Genomic DNA, 15,532 nt, shown 5'->3' with positions numbered 1-15,532 from the left:
TTTCCTTCCGGGTCCTATCTTTCTCCTTGGGAGCTACTCAGCAAAATAAACACATCATCATCAACAACAACAACAACAACAACAACAACAACAACAACTGAACATGTCATGATAGACAAACAGAATGAAAAAAAGGCATTTCTATTTTTGATTGTTTTTTCCAGGGGAGAGCGCGAACGCAGTCCCCCACACTTATAAATTGCGCACCCGAGTCGTCCACATTTGGGATGATCGCAGGGGTCAACCAAGCCGATGTGCAATGGAAAGGTCTCGCCCCGGGCCCACAGCCTTGCGGATCACTGTTAAGCCTGTGCCAGGTAAGTATGCCTGAAACTGCAGCTTCCTAACCATCACTACAAACATACACATCACCTCATTCAGGTGTCTTGTAAGCAAAACTTCACATATATTCCATTTCAGTTCAAACATTTTTATACTTCCCTGTACATGGCACTACATTCACCCGTTCGCTTTATGCAAAGATTATTGGTAGGAAGAACGAGACGGAAATGGCTTTATTTGCATTTTAGGCTGCATAGACATGCACCTTGCGCCAGGTACCCAGGGGAGGTAACTTCCATGTCAACACCCAAGTTTCCTTCCGGGTCCTATCTTTCTCCTTGGGAGCTACTCAGCAAAATAAACACATCATCATCAACAACAACAACAACAACAACAACAACAACAACAACTGAACATGTCATGATAGACAAACAGAATGAAAAAAAGGCATTTCTATTTTTGATTGTTTTTTCCAGGGGAGAGCGCGAACGCAGTCCCCCACACTTATAAATTGCGCACCCGAGTCGTCCACATTTGGGATGATCGCAGGGGTCAACCAAGCCGATGTGCAATGGAAAGGTCTCGCCCCGGGCCCACAGCCTTGCGGATCACTGTTAAGCCTGTGCCAGGTAAGTATGCCTGAAACTGCAGCTTCCTAACCATCACTACAAACATACACATCACCTCATTCAGGTGTCTTGTAAGCAAAACTTCACATATATTCCATTTCAGTTCAAACATTTTTATACTTCCCTGTACATGGCACTACATTCACCCGTTCGCTTTATGCAAAGATTATTGGTAGGAAGAACGAGACGGAAATGGCTTTATTTGCATTTTAGGCTGCATAGACATGCACCTTGCGCCAGGTACCCAGGGGAGGTAACTTCCATGTCAACACCCAAGTTTCCTTCCGGGTCCTATCTTTCTCCTTGGGAGCTACTCAGCAAAATAAACACATCATCATCAACAACAACAACAACAACAACAACAACAACAACAACAACAACAACAACTGAACATGTCATGATAGACAAACAATGAAAAAAAGGCATTTCTATTTTTGATTGTTTTTTCCAGGGGAGAGCGCGAACGCAGTCCCCCACACTTATAAATTGCGCACCCGAGTCGTCCACATTTGGGATGATCGCAGGGGTCAACCAAGCCGATGTGCAATGGAAAGGTCTCGCCCCGGGCCCACAGCCTTGCGGATCACTGTTAAGCCTGTGCCAGGTAAGTATGCCTGAAACTGCAGCTTCCTAACCATCACTACAAACATACACATCACCTCATTCAGGTGTCTTGTAAGCAAAACTTCACATATATTCCATTTCAGTTCAAACATTTTTATACTTCCCTGTACATGGCACTACATTCACCCGTTCGCTTTATGCAAAGATTATTGGTAGGAAGAACGAGACGGAAATGGCTTTATTTGCATTTTAGGCTGCATAGACATGCACCTTGCGCCAGGTACCCAGGGGAGGTAACTTCCATGTCAACACCCAAGTTTCCTTCCGGGTCCTATCTTTCTCCTTGGGAGCTACTCAGCAAAATAAACACATCATCATCAACAACAACAACAACAACAACAACAACAACAACAACAACAACAACAACTGAACATGTCATGATAGACAAACAGAATGAAAAAAAGGCATTTCTATTTTTGATTGTTTTTTCCAGGGGAGAGCGCGAACGCAGTCCCCCACACTTATAAATTGCGCACCCGAGTCGTCCACATTTGGGATGATCGCAGGGGTCAACCAAGCCGATGTGCAATGGAAAGGTCTCGCCCCGGGCCCACAGCCTTGCGGATCACTGTTAAGCCTGTGCCAGGTAAGTATGCCTGAAACTGCAGCTTCCTAACCATCACTACAAACATACACATCACCTCATTCAGGTGTCTTGTAAGCAAAACTTCACATATATTCCATTTCAGTTCAAACATTTTTATACTTCCCTGTACATGGCACTACATTCACCCGTTCGCTTTATGCAAAGATTATTGGTAGGAAGAACGAGACGGAAATGGCTTTATTTGCATTTTAGGCTGCATAGACATGCACCTTGCGCCAGGTACCCAGGGGAGGTAACTTCCATGTCAACACCCAAGTTTCCTTCCGGGTCCTATCTTTCTCCTTGGGAGCTACTCAGCAAAATAAACACATCATCATCAACAACAACAACAACAACAACAACAACAACAACAACTGAACATGTCATGATAGACAAACAGAATGAAAAAAAGGCATTTCTATTTTTGATTGTTTTTTCCAGGGGAGAGCGCGAACGCAGTCCCCCACACTTATAAATTGCGCACCCGAGTCGTCCACATTTGGGATGATCGCAGGGGTCAACCAAGCCGATGTGCAATGGAAAGGTCTCGCCCCGGGCCCACAGCCTTGCGGATCACTGTTAAGCCTGTGCCAGGTAAGTATGCCTGAAACTGCAGCTTCCTAACCATCACTACAAACATACACATCACCTCATTCAGGTGTCTTGTAAGCAAAACTTCACATATATTCCATTTCAGTTCAAACATTTTTATACTTCCCTGTACATGGCACTACATTCACCCGTTCGCTTTATGCAAAGATTATTGGTAGGAAGAACGAGACGGAAATGGCTTTATTTGCATTTTAGGCTGCATAGACATGCACCTTGCGCCAGGTACCCAGGGGAGGTAACTTCCATGTCAACACCCAAGTTTCCTTCCGGGTCCTATCTTTCTCCTTGGGAGCTACTCAGCAAAATAAACACATCATCATCAACAACAACAACAACAACAACAACAACAACAACAACAACTGAACATGTCATGATAGACAAACAGAATGAAAAAAAGGCATTTCTATTTTTGATTGTTTTTTCCAGGGGAGAGCGCGAACGCAGTCCCCCACACTTATAAATTGCGCACCCGAGTCGTCCACATTTGGGATGATCGCAGGGGTCAACCAAGCCGATGTGCAATGGAAAGGTCTCGCCCCGGGCCCACAGCCTTGCGGATCACTGTTAAGCCTGTGCCAGGTAAGTATGCCTGAAACTGCAGCTTCCTAACCATCACTACAAACATACACATCACCTCATTCAGGTGTCTTGTAAGCAAAACTTCACATATATTCCATTTCAGTTCAAACATTTTTATACTTCCCTGTACATGGCACTACATTCACCCGTTCGCTTTATGCAAAGATTATTGGTAGGAAGAACGAGACGGAAATGGCTTTATTTGCATTTTAGGCTGCATAGACATGCACCTTGCGCCAGGTACCCAGGGGAGGTAACTTCCATGTCAACACCCAAGTTTCCTTCCGGGTCCTATCTTTCTCCTTGGGAGCTACTCAGCAAAATAAACACATCATCATCAACAACAACAACAACAACAACAACAACAACAACAACTGAACATGTCATGATAGACAAACAGAATGAAAAAAAGGCATTTCTATTTTTGATTGTTTTTTCCAGGGGAGAGCGCGAACGCAGTCCCCCACACTTATAAATTGCGCACCCGAGTCGTCCACATTTGGGATGATCGCAGGGGTCAACCAAGCCGATGTGCAATGGAAAGGTCTCGCCCCGGGCCCACAGCCTTGCGGATCACTGTTAAGCCTGTGCCAGGTAAGTATGCCTGAAACTGCAGCTTCCTAACCATCACTACAAACATACACATCACCTCATTCAGGTGTCTTGTAAGCAAAACTTCACATATATTCCATTTCAGTTCAAACATTTTTATACTTCCCTGTACATGGCACTACATTCACCCGTTCGCTTTATGCAAAGATTATTGGTAGGAAGAACGAGACGGAAATGGCTTTATTTGCATTTTAGGCTGCATAGACATGCACCTTGCGCCAGGTACCCAGGGGAGGTAACTTCCATGTCAACACCCAAGTTTCCTTCCGGGTCCTATCTTTCTCCTTGGGAGCTACTCAGCAAAATAAACACATCATCATCAACAACAACAACAACAACAACAACAACAACAACAACAACTGAACATGTCATGATAGACAAACAGAATGAAAAAAAGGCATTTCTATTTTTGATTGTTTTTTCCAGGGGAGAGCGCGAACGCAGTCCCCCACACTTATAAATTGCGCACCCGAGTCGTCCACATTTGGGATGATCGCAGGGGTCAACCAAGCCGATGTGCAATGGAAAGGTCTCGCCCCGGGCCCACAGCCTTGCGGATCACTGTTAAGCCTGTGCCAGGTAAGTATGCCTGAAACTGCAGCTTCCTAACCATCACTACAAACATACACATCACCTCATTCAGGTGTCTTGTAAGCAAAACTTCACATATATTCCATTTCAGTTCAAACATTTTTATACTTCCCTGTACATGGCACTACATTCACCCGTTCGCTTTATGCAAAGATTATTGGTAGGAAGAACGAGACGGAAATGGCTTTATTTGCATTTTAGGCTGCATAGACATGCACCTTGCGCCAGGTACCCAGGGGAGGTAACTTCCATGTCAACACCCAAGTTTCCTTCCGGGTCCTATCTTTCTCCTTGGGAGCTACTCAGCAAAATAAACACATCATCATCAACAACAACAACAACAACAACAACAACAACAACAACTGAACATGTCATGATAGACAAACAGAATGAAAAAAAGGCATTTCTATTTTTGATTGTTTTTTCCAGGGGAGAGCGCGAACGCAGTCCCCCACACTTATAAATTGCGCACCCGAGTCGTCCACATTTGGGATGATCGCAGGGGTCAACCAAGCCGATGTGCAATGGAAAGGTCTCGCCCCGGGCCCACAGCCTTGCGGATCACTGTTAAGCCTGTGCCAGGTAAGTATGCCTGAAACTTACTTACTTACTTATATTAGGATATTTTACGTGCGCTTTCCGACTGGAGCGTATTTCGCACACGGGCCCGGCCGGGCCATTTAGTGGTATAAAAGTAGTAGCGAGAGGAGTGCAACCAAGGAGGGGGGTTTAGTGGTTGCTTATATAAAGTTTTGAAATTTTGAGATTTGGAATACATGCCTTGGGGGAGTGGTTGGGACTAAGGGAGTGTGTGGGGGTGAGTTGATGTTTTTTGGATGTTTAGTGTTGGTGGTTTAGTGAAGTTTTAAATACGGTTAATTAGTTCTGTTTTGGTTAGGTAAATGCCTAGGGCTTTGAAGTTTTCTATTTTATTTTGGGGGTTAAGGATTGCTTCTAAGGTAAGAGCGTTATTTGGATTTAGGTTGGTTTGTAATGTTGTACGTTGTGTGAGGTAGTGGGTGCAATGTAGTAGTACGTGGTCTATTGTTTCTGGGTGAGTGCAGTGTGGGCACTTCCCGTTTGCGTGTTTTTTTAGTTTTAGAAGGTGGTTATTTAGTTTGGTGTGTCCTGTTTGGAGTTTGGTGATTATTCTATCGATTTTTTTGGAGGGATGGAGGATTTTTGGTTTGGTGAGGGGTTTTTTGAGGGTTTTTAGGATTTGGGTTTTTGTGTTTTGATAGAGGTTATGCCATTTTTGGGTGATTTTACGTTTGTTTATACTTTTGATTTCTGCTTTAGATATTGGTAGCTTAAGGCTTATGTCTGGTATTTTTAGGGATTGTTTTGCGGCTCTGTCTGCGTTTTCATTCCCGTAAATTCCTACGTGAGCTGGTATCCAGATAAGTTGTATGTTTTTGCCTGCCTCTGTTAGTTTGTTTACGCTTTTGAGAATTTGGTTTATTAATTTGGGGCGGTTTTTGGTGTTTTTGTTTTGGAGGGCCTGAAGTCCGCTTAGTGAGTCTGAGAGTATTAAGATTTTTTTTTGGTTTTTGGTGTGATGGCTGTGGAGCGCCGTGGCGATACCCATGAGCTCTGCGGTGAATATAGATTGGTTGTTTGGGAGTCGGAAGGATTGAGTATTTTTGACTGGTTGGGCTATATGGACTCCGAAACCTGTGTGATTTGTGATCGGATCAGCGGATCCGTCTGTGTATATGTGACACCAATTTGGCCATTTTTGATGGATGTAAGCTAGTGATGTGCTTTTAGCTAGGTTTGGGTCGGTTTGTTTGTTTATTGTGTTGGCTAGGGATGTGTCTATTTTGGGGATTTTAAGTTTTGGGGTGAATACGTTTGATTGTTTGCAGTTTTGTTGTTGGTTTCCTATTTGGTGTTCGTTATGGTAGTTTATTATTCGTTGGGATATTGGGGTGAGTAGAGGGTGTTTTCTAGTTAGTGCCTGGTTTTGGGGACGTATGTTTTGGTTTAGCATGTTTTGGAGAAGGGGGTTTGATTGAGATGCTGCCCAGAAGTTTAGTGTTAAGTGTTGCCTGAAACTGCAGCTTCCTAACCATCACTACAAACATACACATCACCTCATTCAGGTGTCTTGTAAGCAAAACTTCACATATATTCCATTTCAGTTCAAACATTTTTATACTTCCCTGTACATGGCACTACATTCACCCGTTCGCTTTATGCAAAGATTATTGGTAGGAAGAACGAGACGGAAATGGCTTTATTTGCATTTTAGGCTGCATAGACATGCACCTTGCGCCAGGTACCCAGGGGAGGTAACTTCCATGTCAACACCCAAGTTTCCTTCCGGGTCCTATCTTTCTCCTTGGGAGCTACTCAGCAAAATAAACACATCATCATCAACAACAACAACAACAACAACAACAACAACAACAACTGAACATGTCATGATAGACAAACAGAATGAAAAAAAGGCATTTCTATTTTTGATTGTTTTTTCCAGGGGAGAGCGCGAACGCAGTCCCCCACACTTATAAATTGCGCACCCGAGTCGTCCACATTTGGGATGATCGCAGGGGTCAACCAAGCCGATGTGCAATGGAAAGGTCTCGCCCCGGGCCCACAGCCTTGCGGATCACTGTTAAGCCTGTGCCAGGTAAGTATGCCTGAAACTGCAGCTTCCTAACCATCACTACAAACATACACATCACCTCATTCAGGTGTCTTGTAAGCAAAACTTCACATATATTCCATTTCAGTTCAAACATTTTTATACTTCCCTGTACATGGCACTACATTCACCCGTTCGCTTTATGCAAAGATTATTGGTAGGAAGAACGAGACGGAAATGGCTTTATTTGCATTTTAGGCTGCATAGACATGCACCTTGCGCCAGGTACCCAGGGGAGGTAACTTCCATGTCAACACCCAAGTTTCCTTCCGGGTCCTATCTTTCTCCTTGGGAGCTACTCAGCAAAATAAACACATCATCATCAACAACAACAACAACAACAACAACAACAACAACAACTGAACATGTCATGATAGACAAACAGAATGAAAAAAAGGCATTTCTATTTTTGATTGTTTTTTCCAGGGGAGAGCGCGAACGCAGTCCCCCACACTTATAAATTGCGCACCCGAGTCGTCCACATTTGGGATGATCGCAGGGGTCAACCAAGCCGATGTGCAATGGAAAGGTCTCGCCCCGGGCCCACAGCCTTGCGGATCACTGTTAAGCCTGTGCCAGGTAAGTATGCCTGAAACTGCAGCTTCCTAACCATCACTACAAACATACACATCACCTCATTCAGGTGTCTTGTAAGCAAAACTTCACATATATTCCATTTCAGTTCAAACATTTTTATACTTCCCTGTACATGGCACTACATTCACCCGTTCGCTTTATGCAAAGATTATTGGTAGGAAGAACGAGACGGAAATGGCTTTATTTGCATTTTAGGCTGCATAGACATGCACCTTGCGCCAGGTACCCAGGGGAGGTAACTTCCATGTCAACACCCAAGTTTCCTTCCGGGTCCTATCTTTCTCCTTGGGAGCTACTCAGCAAAATAAACACATCATCATCAACAACAACAACAACAACAACAACAACAACAACAACAACTGAACATGTCATGATAGACAAACAGAATGAAAAAAAGGCATTTCTATTTTTGATTGTTTTTTCCAGGGGAGAGCGCGAACGCAGTCCCCCACACTTATAAATTGCGCACCCGAGTCGTCCACATTTGGGATGATCGCAGGGGTCAACCAAGCCGATGTGCAATGGAAAGGTCTCGCCCCGGGCCCACAGCCTTGCGGATCACTGTTAAGCCTGTGCCAGGTAAGTATGCCTGAAACTGCAGCTTCCTAACCATCACTACAAACATACACATCACCTCATTCAGGTGTCTTGTAAGCAAAACTTCACATATATTCCATTTCAGTTCAAACATTTTTATACTTCCCTGTACATGGCACTACATTCACCCGTTCGCTTTATGCAAAGATTATTGGTAGGAAGAACGAGACGGAAATGGCTTTATTTGCATTTTAGGCTGCATAGACATGCACCTTGCGCCAGGTACCCAGGGGAGGTAACTTCCATGTCAACACCCAAGTTTCCTTCCGGGTCCTATCTTTCTCCTTGGGAGCTACTCAGCAAAATAAACACATCATCATCAACAACAACAACAACAACAACAACAACAACAACAACAACTGAACATGTCATGATAGACAAACAGAATGAAAAAAAGGCATTTCTATTTTTGATTGTTTTTTTCCAGGGGAGAGCGCGAACGCAGTCCCCCACACTTATAAATTGCGCACCCGAGTCGTCCACATTTGGGATGATCGCAGGGGTCAACCAAGCCGATGTGCAATGGAAAGGTCTCGCCCCGGGCCCACAGCCTTGCGGATCACTGTTAAGCCTGTGCCAGGTAAGTATGCCTGAAACTGCAGCTTCCTAACCATCACTACAAACATACACATCACCTCATTCAGGTGTCTTGTAAGCAAAACTTCACATATATTCCATTTCAGTTCAAACATTTTTATACTTCCCTGTACATGGCACTACATTCACCCGTTCGCTTTATGCAAAGATTATTGGTAGGAAGAACGAGACGGAAATGGCTTTATTTGCATTTTAGGCTGCATAGACATGCACCTTGCGCCAGGTACCCAGGGGAGGTAACTTCCATGTCAACACCCAAGTTTCCTTCCGGGTCCTATCTTTCTCCTTGGGAGCTACTCAGCAAAATAAACACATCATCATCAACAACAACAACAACAACAACAACAACAACAACAACTGAACATGTCATGATAGACAAACAGAATGAAAAAAAGGCATTTCTATTTTTGATTGTTTTTTCCAGGGGAGAGCGCGAACGCAGTCCCCCACACTTATAAATTGCGCACCCGAGTCGTCCACATTTGGGATGATCGCAGGGGTCAACCAAGCCGATGTGCAATGGAAAGGTCTCGCCCCGGGCCCACAGCCTTGCGGATCACTGTTAAGCCTGTGCCAGGTAAGTATGCCTGAAACTGCAGCTTCCTAACCATCACTACAAACATACACATCACCTCATTCAGGTGTCTTGTAAGCAAAACTTCACATATATTCCATTTCAGTTCAAACATTTTTATACTTCCCTGTACATGGCACTACATTCACCCGTTCGCTTTATGCAAAGATTATTGGTAGGAAGAACGAGACGGAAATGGCGTTATTTGCATTTTAGGCTGCATAGACATGCACCTTGCGCCAGGTACCCAGGGGAGGTAACTTCCATGTCAACACCCAAGTTTCCTTCCGGGTCCTATCTTTCTCCTTGGGAGCTACTCAGCAAAATAAACACATCATCATCAACAACAACAACAACAACAACAACAACAACAACAACAACTGAACATGTCATGATAGACAAACAGAATGAAAAAAAGGCATTTCTATTTTTGATTGTTTTTTCCAGGGGAGAGCGCGAACGCAGTCCCCCACACTTATAAATTGCGCACCCGAGTCGTCCACATTTGGGATGATCGCAGGGGTCAACCAAGCCGATGTGCAATGGAAAGGTCTCGCCCCGGGCCCACAGCCTTGCGGATCACTGTTAAGCCTGTGCCAGGTAAGTATGCCTGAAACTGCAGCTTCCTAACCATCACTACAAACATACACATCACCTCATTCAGGTGTCTTGTAAGCAAAACTTCACATATATTCCATTTCAGTTCAAACATTTTTATACTTCCCTGTACATGGCACTACATTCACCCGTTCGCTTTATGCAAAGATTATTGGTAGGAAGAACGAGACGGAAATGGCTTTATTTGCATTTTAGGCTGCATAGACATGCACCTTGCGCCAGGTACCCAGGGGAGGTAACTTCCATGTCAACACCCAAGTTTCCTTCCGGGTCCTATCTTTCTCCTTGGGAGCTACTCAGCAAAATAAACACATCATCATCAACAACAACAACAACAACAACAACAACAACAACAACAACTGAACATGTCATGATAGACAAACAGAATGAAAAAAAGGCATTTCTATTTTTGATTGTTTTTTCCAGGGGAGAGCGCGAACGCAGTCCCCCACACTTATAAATTGCGCACCCGAGTCGTCCACATTTGGGATGATCGCAGGGGTCAACCAAGCCGATGTGCAATGGAAAGGTCTCGCCCCGGGCCCACAGCCTTGCGGATCACTGTTAAGCCTGTGCCAGGTAAGTATGCCTGAAACTGCAGCTTCCTAACCATCACTACAAACATACACATCACCTCATTCAGGTGTCTTGTAAGCAAAACTTCACATATATTCCATTTCAGTTCAAACATTTTTATACTTCCCTGTACATGGCACTACATTCACCCGTTCGCTTTATGCAAAGATTATTGGTAGGAAGAACGAGACGGAAATGGCTTTATTTGCATTTTAGGCTGCATAGACATGCACCTTGCGCCAGGTACCCAGGGGAGGTAACTTCCATGTCAACACCCAAGTTTCCTTCCGGGTCCTATCTTTCTCCTTGGGAGCTACTCAGCAAAATAAACACATCATCATCAACAACAACAACAACAACAACAACAACAACAACAACAACTGAACATGTCATGATAGACAAACAGAATGAAAAAAAGGCATTTCTATTTTTGATTGTTTTTTCCAGGGGAGAGCGCGAACGCAGTCCCCCACACTTATAAATTGCGCACCCGAGTCGTCCACATTTGGGATGATCGCAGGGGTCAACCAAGCCGATGTGCAATGGAAAGGTCTCGCCCCGGGCCCACAGCCTTGCGGATCACTGTTAAGCCTGTGCCAGGTAAGTATGCCTGAAACTGCAGCTTCCTAACCATCACTACAAACATACACATCACCTCATTCAGGTGTCTTGTAAGCAAAACTTCACATATATTCCATTTCAGTTCAAACATTTTTATACTTCCCTGTACATGGCACTACATTCACCCGTTCGCTTTATGCAAAGATTATTGGTAGGAAGAACGAGACGGAAATGGCTTTATTTGCATTTTAGGCTGCATAGACATGCACCTTGCGCCAGGTACCCAGGGGAGGTAACTTCCATGTCAACACCCAAGTTTCCTTCCGGGTCCTATCTTTCTCCTTGGGAGCTACTCAGCAAAATAAACACATCATCATCAACAACAACAACAACAACAACAACAACAACAACAACAACTGAACATGTCATGATAGACAAACAGAATGAAAAAAAGGCATTTCTATTTTTGATTGTTTTTTCCAGGGGAGAGCGCGAACGCAGTCCCCCACACTTATAAATTGCGCACCCGAGTCGTCCACATTTGGGATGATCGCAGGGGTCAACCAAGCCGATGTGCAATGGAAAGGTCTCGCCCCGGGCCCACAGCCTTGCGGATCACTGTTAAGCCTGTGCCAGGTAAGTATGCCTGAAACTGCAGCTTCCTAACCATCACTACAAACATACACATCACCTCATTCAGGTGTCTTGTAAGCAAAACTTCACATATATTCCATTTCAGTTCAAACATTTTTATACTTCCCTGTACATGGCACTACATTCACCCGTTCGCTTTATGCAAAGATTATTGGTAGGAAGAACGAGACGGAAATGGCTTTATTTGCATTTTAGGCTGCATAGACATGCACCTTGCGCCAGGTACCCAGGGGAGGTAACTTCCATGTCAACACCCAAGTTTCCTTCCGGGTCCTATCTTTCTCCTTGGGAGCTACTCAGCAAAATAAACACATCATCATCAACAACAACAACAACAACAACAACAACAACAACAACTGAACATGTCATGATAGACAAACAGAATGAAAAAAAGGCATTTCTATTTTTGATTGTTTTTTCCAGGGGAGAGCGCGAACGCAGTCCCCCACACTTATAAATTGCGCACCCGAGTCGTCCACATTTGGGATGATCGCAGGGGTCAACCAAGCCGATGTGCAATGGAAAGGTCTCGCCCCGGGCCCACAGCCTTGCGGATCACTGTTAAGCCTGTGCCAGGTAAGTATGCCTGAAACTGCAGCTTCCTAACCATCACTACAAACATACACATCACCTCATTCAGGTGTCTTGTAAGCAAAACTTCACATATATTCCATTTCAGTTCAAACATTTTTATACTTCCCTGTACATGGCACTACATTCACCCGTTCGCTTTATGCAAAGATTATTGGTAGGAAGAACGAGACGGAAATGGCTTTATTTGCATTTTAGGCTGCATAGACATGCACCTTGCGCCAGGTACCCAGGGGAGGTAACTTCCATGTCAACACCCAAGTTTCCTTCCGGGTCCTATCTTTCTCCTTGGGAGCTACTCAGCAAAATAAACACATCATCATCAACAACAACAACAACAACAACAACAACAACAACAACTGAACATGTCATGATAGACAAACAGAATGAAAAAAAGGCATTTCTATTTTTGATTGTTTTTTCCAGGGGAGAGCGCGAACGCAGTCCCCCACACTTATAAATTGCGCACCCGAGTCGTCCACATTTGGGATGATCGCAGGGGTCAACCAAGCCGATGTGCAATGGAAAGGTCTCGCCCCGGGCCCACAGCCTTGCGGATCACTGTTAAGCCTGTGCCAGGTAAGTATGCCTGAAACTGCAGCTTCCTAACCATCACTACAAACATACACATCACCTCATTCAGGTGTCTTGTAAGCAAAACTTCACATATATTCCATTTCAGTTCAAACATTTTTATACTTCCCTGTACATGGCACTACATTCACCCGTTCGCTTTATGCAAAGATTATTGGTAGGAAGAACGAGACGGAAATGGCTTTATTTGCATTTTAGGCTGCATAGACATGCACCTTGCGCCAGGTACCCAGGGGAGGTAACTTCCATGTCAACACCCAAGTTTCCTTCCGGGTCCTATCTTTCTCCTTGGGAGCTACTCAGCAAAATAAACACATCATCATCAACAACAACAACAACAACAACAACAACAACAACAACAACTGAACATGTCATGATAGACAAACAGAATGAAAAAAAGGCATTTCTATTTTTGATTGTTTTTTCCAGGGGAGAGCGCGAACGCAGTCCCCCACACTTATAAATTGCGCACCCGAGTCGTCCACATTTGGGATGATCGCAGGGGTCAACCAAGCCGATGTGCAATGGAAAGGTCTCGCCCCGGGCCCACAGCCTTGCGGATCACTGTTAAGCCTGTGCCAGGTAAGTATGCCTGAAACTGCAGCTTCCTAACCATCACTACAAACATACACATCACCTCATTCAGGTGTCTTGTAAGCAAAACTTCACATATATTCCATTTCAGTTCAAACATTTTTATACTTCCCTGTACATGGCACTACATTCACCCGTTCGCTTTATGCAAAGATTATTGGTAGGAAGAACGAGACGGAAATGGCTTTATTTGCATTTTAGGCTGCATAGACATGCACCTTGCGCCAGGTACCCAGGGGAGGTAACTTCCATGTCAACACCCAAGTTTCCTTCCGGGTCCTATCTTTCTCCTTGGGAGCTACTCAGCAAAATAAACACATCATCATCAACAACAACAACAACAACAACAACAACAACAACAACAACAACTGAACATGTCATGATAGACAAACAGAATGAAAAAAAGGCATTTCTATTTTTGATTGTTTTTTCCAGGGGAGAGCGCGAACGCAGTCCCCCACACTTATAAATTGCGCACCCGAGTCGTCCACATTTGGGATGATCGCAGGGGTCAACCAAGCCGATGTGCAATGGAAAGGTCTCGCCCCGGGCCCACAGCCTTGCGGATCACTGTTAAGCCTGTGCCAGGTAAGTATGCCTGAAACTGCAGCTTCCTAACCATCACTACAAACATACACATCACCTCATTCAGGTGTCTTGTAAGCAAAACTTCACATATATTCCATTTCAGTTCAAACATTTTTATACTTCCCTGTACATGGCACTACATTCACCCGTTCGCTTTATGCAAAGATTATTGGTAGGAAGAACGAGACGGAAATGGCTTTATTTGCATTTTAGGCTGCATAGACATGCACCTTGCGCCAGGTACCCAGGGGAGGTAACTTCCATGTCAACACCCAAGTTTCCTTCCGGGTCCTATCTTTCTCCTTGGGAGCTACTCAGCAAAATAAACACATCATCATCAACAACAACAACAACAACAACAACAACAACTGAACATGTCATGATAGACAAACAGAATGAAAAAAAGGCATTTCTATTTTTGATTGTTTTTTCCAGGGGAGAGCGCGAACGCAGTCCCCCACACTTATAAATTGCGCACCCGAGTCGTCCACATTTGGGATGATCGCAGGGGTCAACCAAGCCGATGTGCAATGGAAAGGTCTCGCCCCGGGCCCACAGCCTTGCGGATCACTGTTAAGCCTGTGCCAGGTAAGTATGCCTGAAACTTACTTACTTACTTACTTATATTAGGAGATTTTACGTGCGCTTTCCGACTGGAGCGTATTTCGCACACGGGCCCGGCTGGGCCATTTAGTGGTATAAAAGTGGTAGCGAGAGGAGTGCAACCAAGGAGGGGGGTTTAGTGGTTGCTTATATAAAGTTTTGAAATTTTGAGATTTGGAATACATGCCTTGGGGGAGTGGTTGGGACTAAGGGAGTGTGTGGGGGTGAGTTGATGTTTTTTGGATGTTTAGTGTTGGTGGTTTAGTGAAGTTTTAAATACGGTTAATTAGTTCTGTTTTGGTTAGGTAAATGCCTAGGGCTTTGAAGTTTTCTATTTTATTTTGGGGGTTAAGGATTGCTTCTAAGGTAAGAGCGTTATTTGGATTTAGGTTGGTTTGTAATGTTGTACGTTGTGTGAGGTAGTGGGTGCAATGTAGTAGTACGTGGTCTATTGTTTCTGGGTGAGTGCAGTGTGGGCACTTCCCGTTTGCGTGTTTTTTTAGTTTTAGAAGGTGGTTATTTAGTTTGGTGTGTCCTGTTTGGAGTTTGGTGATTATTCTATCGATTTTTTTGGAGGGATGGAGGATTTTTGGTTTGGTGAGGGGTTTTTTGAGGGTTTTTAG

General features: G+C 44.3%; 23 non-coding genes across 23 annotated transcripts; all 23 read right to left on the bottom strand.

Moving 5' to 3' along the window:
• Positions 1-161: 161 nt before the first annotated feature.
• On the bottom strand, positions 162-325 carry LOC124124113. The gene has a single exon (XR_006859397.2). It is a non-coding gene; the product is annotated as a U1 spliceosomal RNA (small nuclear RNA).
• Positions 326-755: 430 nt separating this feature from the next.
• LOC125381843 lies at positions 756-919 on the bottom strand. The gene has a single exon (XR_007222101.1). It is a non-coding gene; the product is annotated as a U1 spliceosomal RNA (small nuclear RNA).
• A 440-nt stretch (positions 920-1,359) lies between these two features.
• LOC125381842 lies at positions 1,360-1,523 on the bottom strand. Its single transcript, XR_007222100.1, has one exon. It is a non-coding gene; the product is annotated as a U1 spliceosomal RNA (small nuclear RNA).
• A 442-nt stretch (positions 1,524-1,965) lies between these two features.
• LOC125381841 lies at positions 1,966-2,129 on the bottom strand. The gene has a single exon (XR_007222099.1). It is a non-coding gene; the product is annotated as a U1 spliceosomal RNA (small nuclear RNA).
• Positions 2,130-2,559: 430 nt separating this feature from the next.
• Positions 2,560-2,723, bottom strand: LOC125381840. The gene has a single exon (XR_007222098.1). It is a non-coding gene; the product is annotated as a U1 spliceosomal RNA (small nuclear RNA).
• A 433-nt stretch (positions 2,724-3,156) lies between these two features.
• LOC125381839 lies at positions 3,157-3,320 on the bottom strand. The gene has a single exon (XR_007222097.1). It is a non-coding gene; the product is annotated as a U1 spliceosomal RNA (small nuclear RNA).
• Positions 3,321-3,750: 430 nt separating this feature from the next.
• On the bottom strand, positions 3,751-3,914 carry LOC125381838. The gene has a single exon (XR_007222096.1). It is a non-coding gene; the product is annotated as a U1 spliceosomal RNA (small nuclear RNA).
• A 433-nt stretch (positions 3,915-4,347) lies between these two features.
• Positions 4,348-4,511, bottom strand: LOC125381836. Its single transcript, XR_007222094.1, has one exon. It is a non-coding gene; the product is annotated as a U1 spliceosomal RNA (small nuclear RNA).
• A 430-nt stretch (positions 4,512-4,941) lies between these two features.
• On the bottom strand, positions 4,942-5,105 carry LOC125381835. The gene has a single exon (XR_007222093.1). It is a non-coding gene; the product is annotated as a U1 spliceosomal RNA (small nuclear RNA).
• A 1,889-nt stretch (positions 5,106-6,994) lies between these two features.
• Positions 6,995-7,158, bottom strand: LOC125381834. The gene has a single exon (XR_007222092.1). It is a non-coding gene; the product is annotated as a U1 spliceosomal RNA (small nuclear RNA).
• A 430-nt stretch (positions 7,159-7,588) lies between these two features.
• On the bottom strand, positions 7,589-7,752 carry LOC125381833. The gene has a single exon (XR_007222091.1). It is a non-coding gene; the product is annotated as a U1 spliceosomal RNA (small nuclear RNA).
• Positions 7,753-8,185: 433 nt separating this feature from the next.
• On the bottom strand, positions 8,186-8,349 carry LOC125381832. The gene has a single exon (XR_007222090.1). It is a non-coding gene; the product is annotated as a U1 spliceosomal RNA (small nuclear RNA).
• A 434-nt stretch (positions 8,350-8,783) lies between these two features.
• Positions 8,784-8,947, bottom strand: LOC125381831. The gene has a single exon (XR_007222089.1). It is a non-coding gene; the product is annotated as a U1 spliceosomal RNA (small nuclear RNA).
• A 430-nt stretch (positions 8,948-9,377) lies between these two features.
• LOC125381830 lies at positions 9,378-9,541 on the bottom strand. Its single transcript, XR_007222088.1, has one exon. It is a non-coding gene; the product is annotated as a U1 spliceosomal RNA (small nuclear RNA).
• Positions 9,542-9,974: 433 nt separating this feature from the next.
• Positions 9,975-10,138, bottom strand: LOC125381829. The gene has a single exon (XR_007222087.1). It is a non-coding gene; the product is annotated as a U1 spliceosomal RNA (small nuclear RNA).
• Positions 10,139-10,571: 433 nt separating this feature from the next.
• Positions 10,572-10,735, bottom strand: LOC125381828. The gene has a single exon (XR_007222086.1). It is a non-coding gene; the product is annotated as a U1 spliceosomal RNA (small nuclear RNA).
• Positions 10,736-11,168: 433 nt separating this feature from the next.
• On the bottom strand, positions 11,169-11,332 carry LOC125381827. The gene has a single exon (XR_007222085.1). It is a non-coding gene; the product is annotated as a U1 spliceosomal RNA (small nuclear RNA).
• A 433-nt stretch (positions 11,333-11,765) lies between these two features.
• On the bottom strand, positions 11,766-11,929 carry LOC125381825. Its single transcript, XR_007222083.1, has one exon. It is a non-coding gene; the product is annotated as a U1 spliceosomal RNA (small nuclear RNA).
• A 430-nt stretch (positions 11,930-12,359) lies between these two features.
• On the bottom strand, positions 12,360-12,523 carry LOC125381824. Its single transcript, XR_007222082.1, has one exon. It is a non-coding gene; the product is annotated as a U1 spliceosomal RNA (small nuclear RNA).
• A 430-nt stretch (positions 12,524-12,953) lies between these two features.
• On the bottom strand, positions 12,954-13,117 carry LOC125381823. Its single transcript, XR_007222081.1, has one exon. It is a non-coding gene; the product is annotated as a U1 spliceosomal RNA (small nuclear RNA).
• Positions 13,118-13,550: 433 nt separating this feature from the next.
• Positions 13,551-13,714, bottom strand: LOC125381822. The gene has a single exon (XR_007222080.1). It is a non-coding gene; the product is annotated as a U1 spliceosomal RNA (small nuclear RNA).
• Positions 13,715-14,150: 436 nt separating this feature from the next.
• On the bottom strand, positions 14,151-14,314 carry LOC125381821. Its single transcript, XR_007222079.1, has one exon. It is a non-coding gene; the product is annotated as a U1 spliceosomal RNA (small nuclear RNA).
• A 424-nt stretch (positions 14,315-14,738) lies between these two features.
• Positions 14,739-14,902, bottom strand: LOC125381820. The gene has a single exon (XR_007222078.1). It is a non-coding gene; the product is annotated as a U1 spliceosomal RNA (small nuclear RNA).
• Between the last annotated feature and the right edge of the window lie 630 nt (positions 14,903-15,532).

Source organism: Haliotis rufescens, unplaced genomic scaffold (assembly GCF_023055435.1).
Source record: "Haliotis rufescens isolate VD_foot unplaced genomic scaffold, xgHalRufe1.0.p SCAF_193, whole genome shotgun sequence".
NCBI classification, from domain to species: Eukaryota; Metazoa; Mollusca; class Gastropoda; order Lepetellida; family Haliotidae; genus Haliotis; species Haliotis rufescens.
The sequence above is the reverse complement of the archived record's forward strand: the minus strand, read 5'-3'. Positions and strand labels throughout refer to the sequence as shown.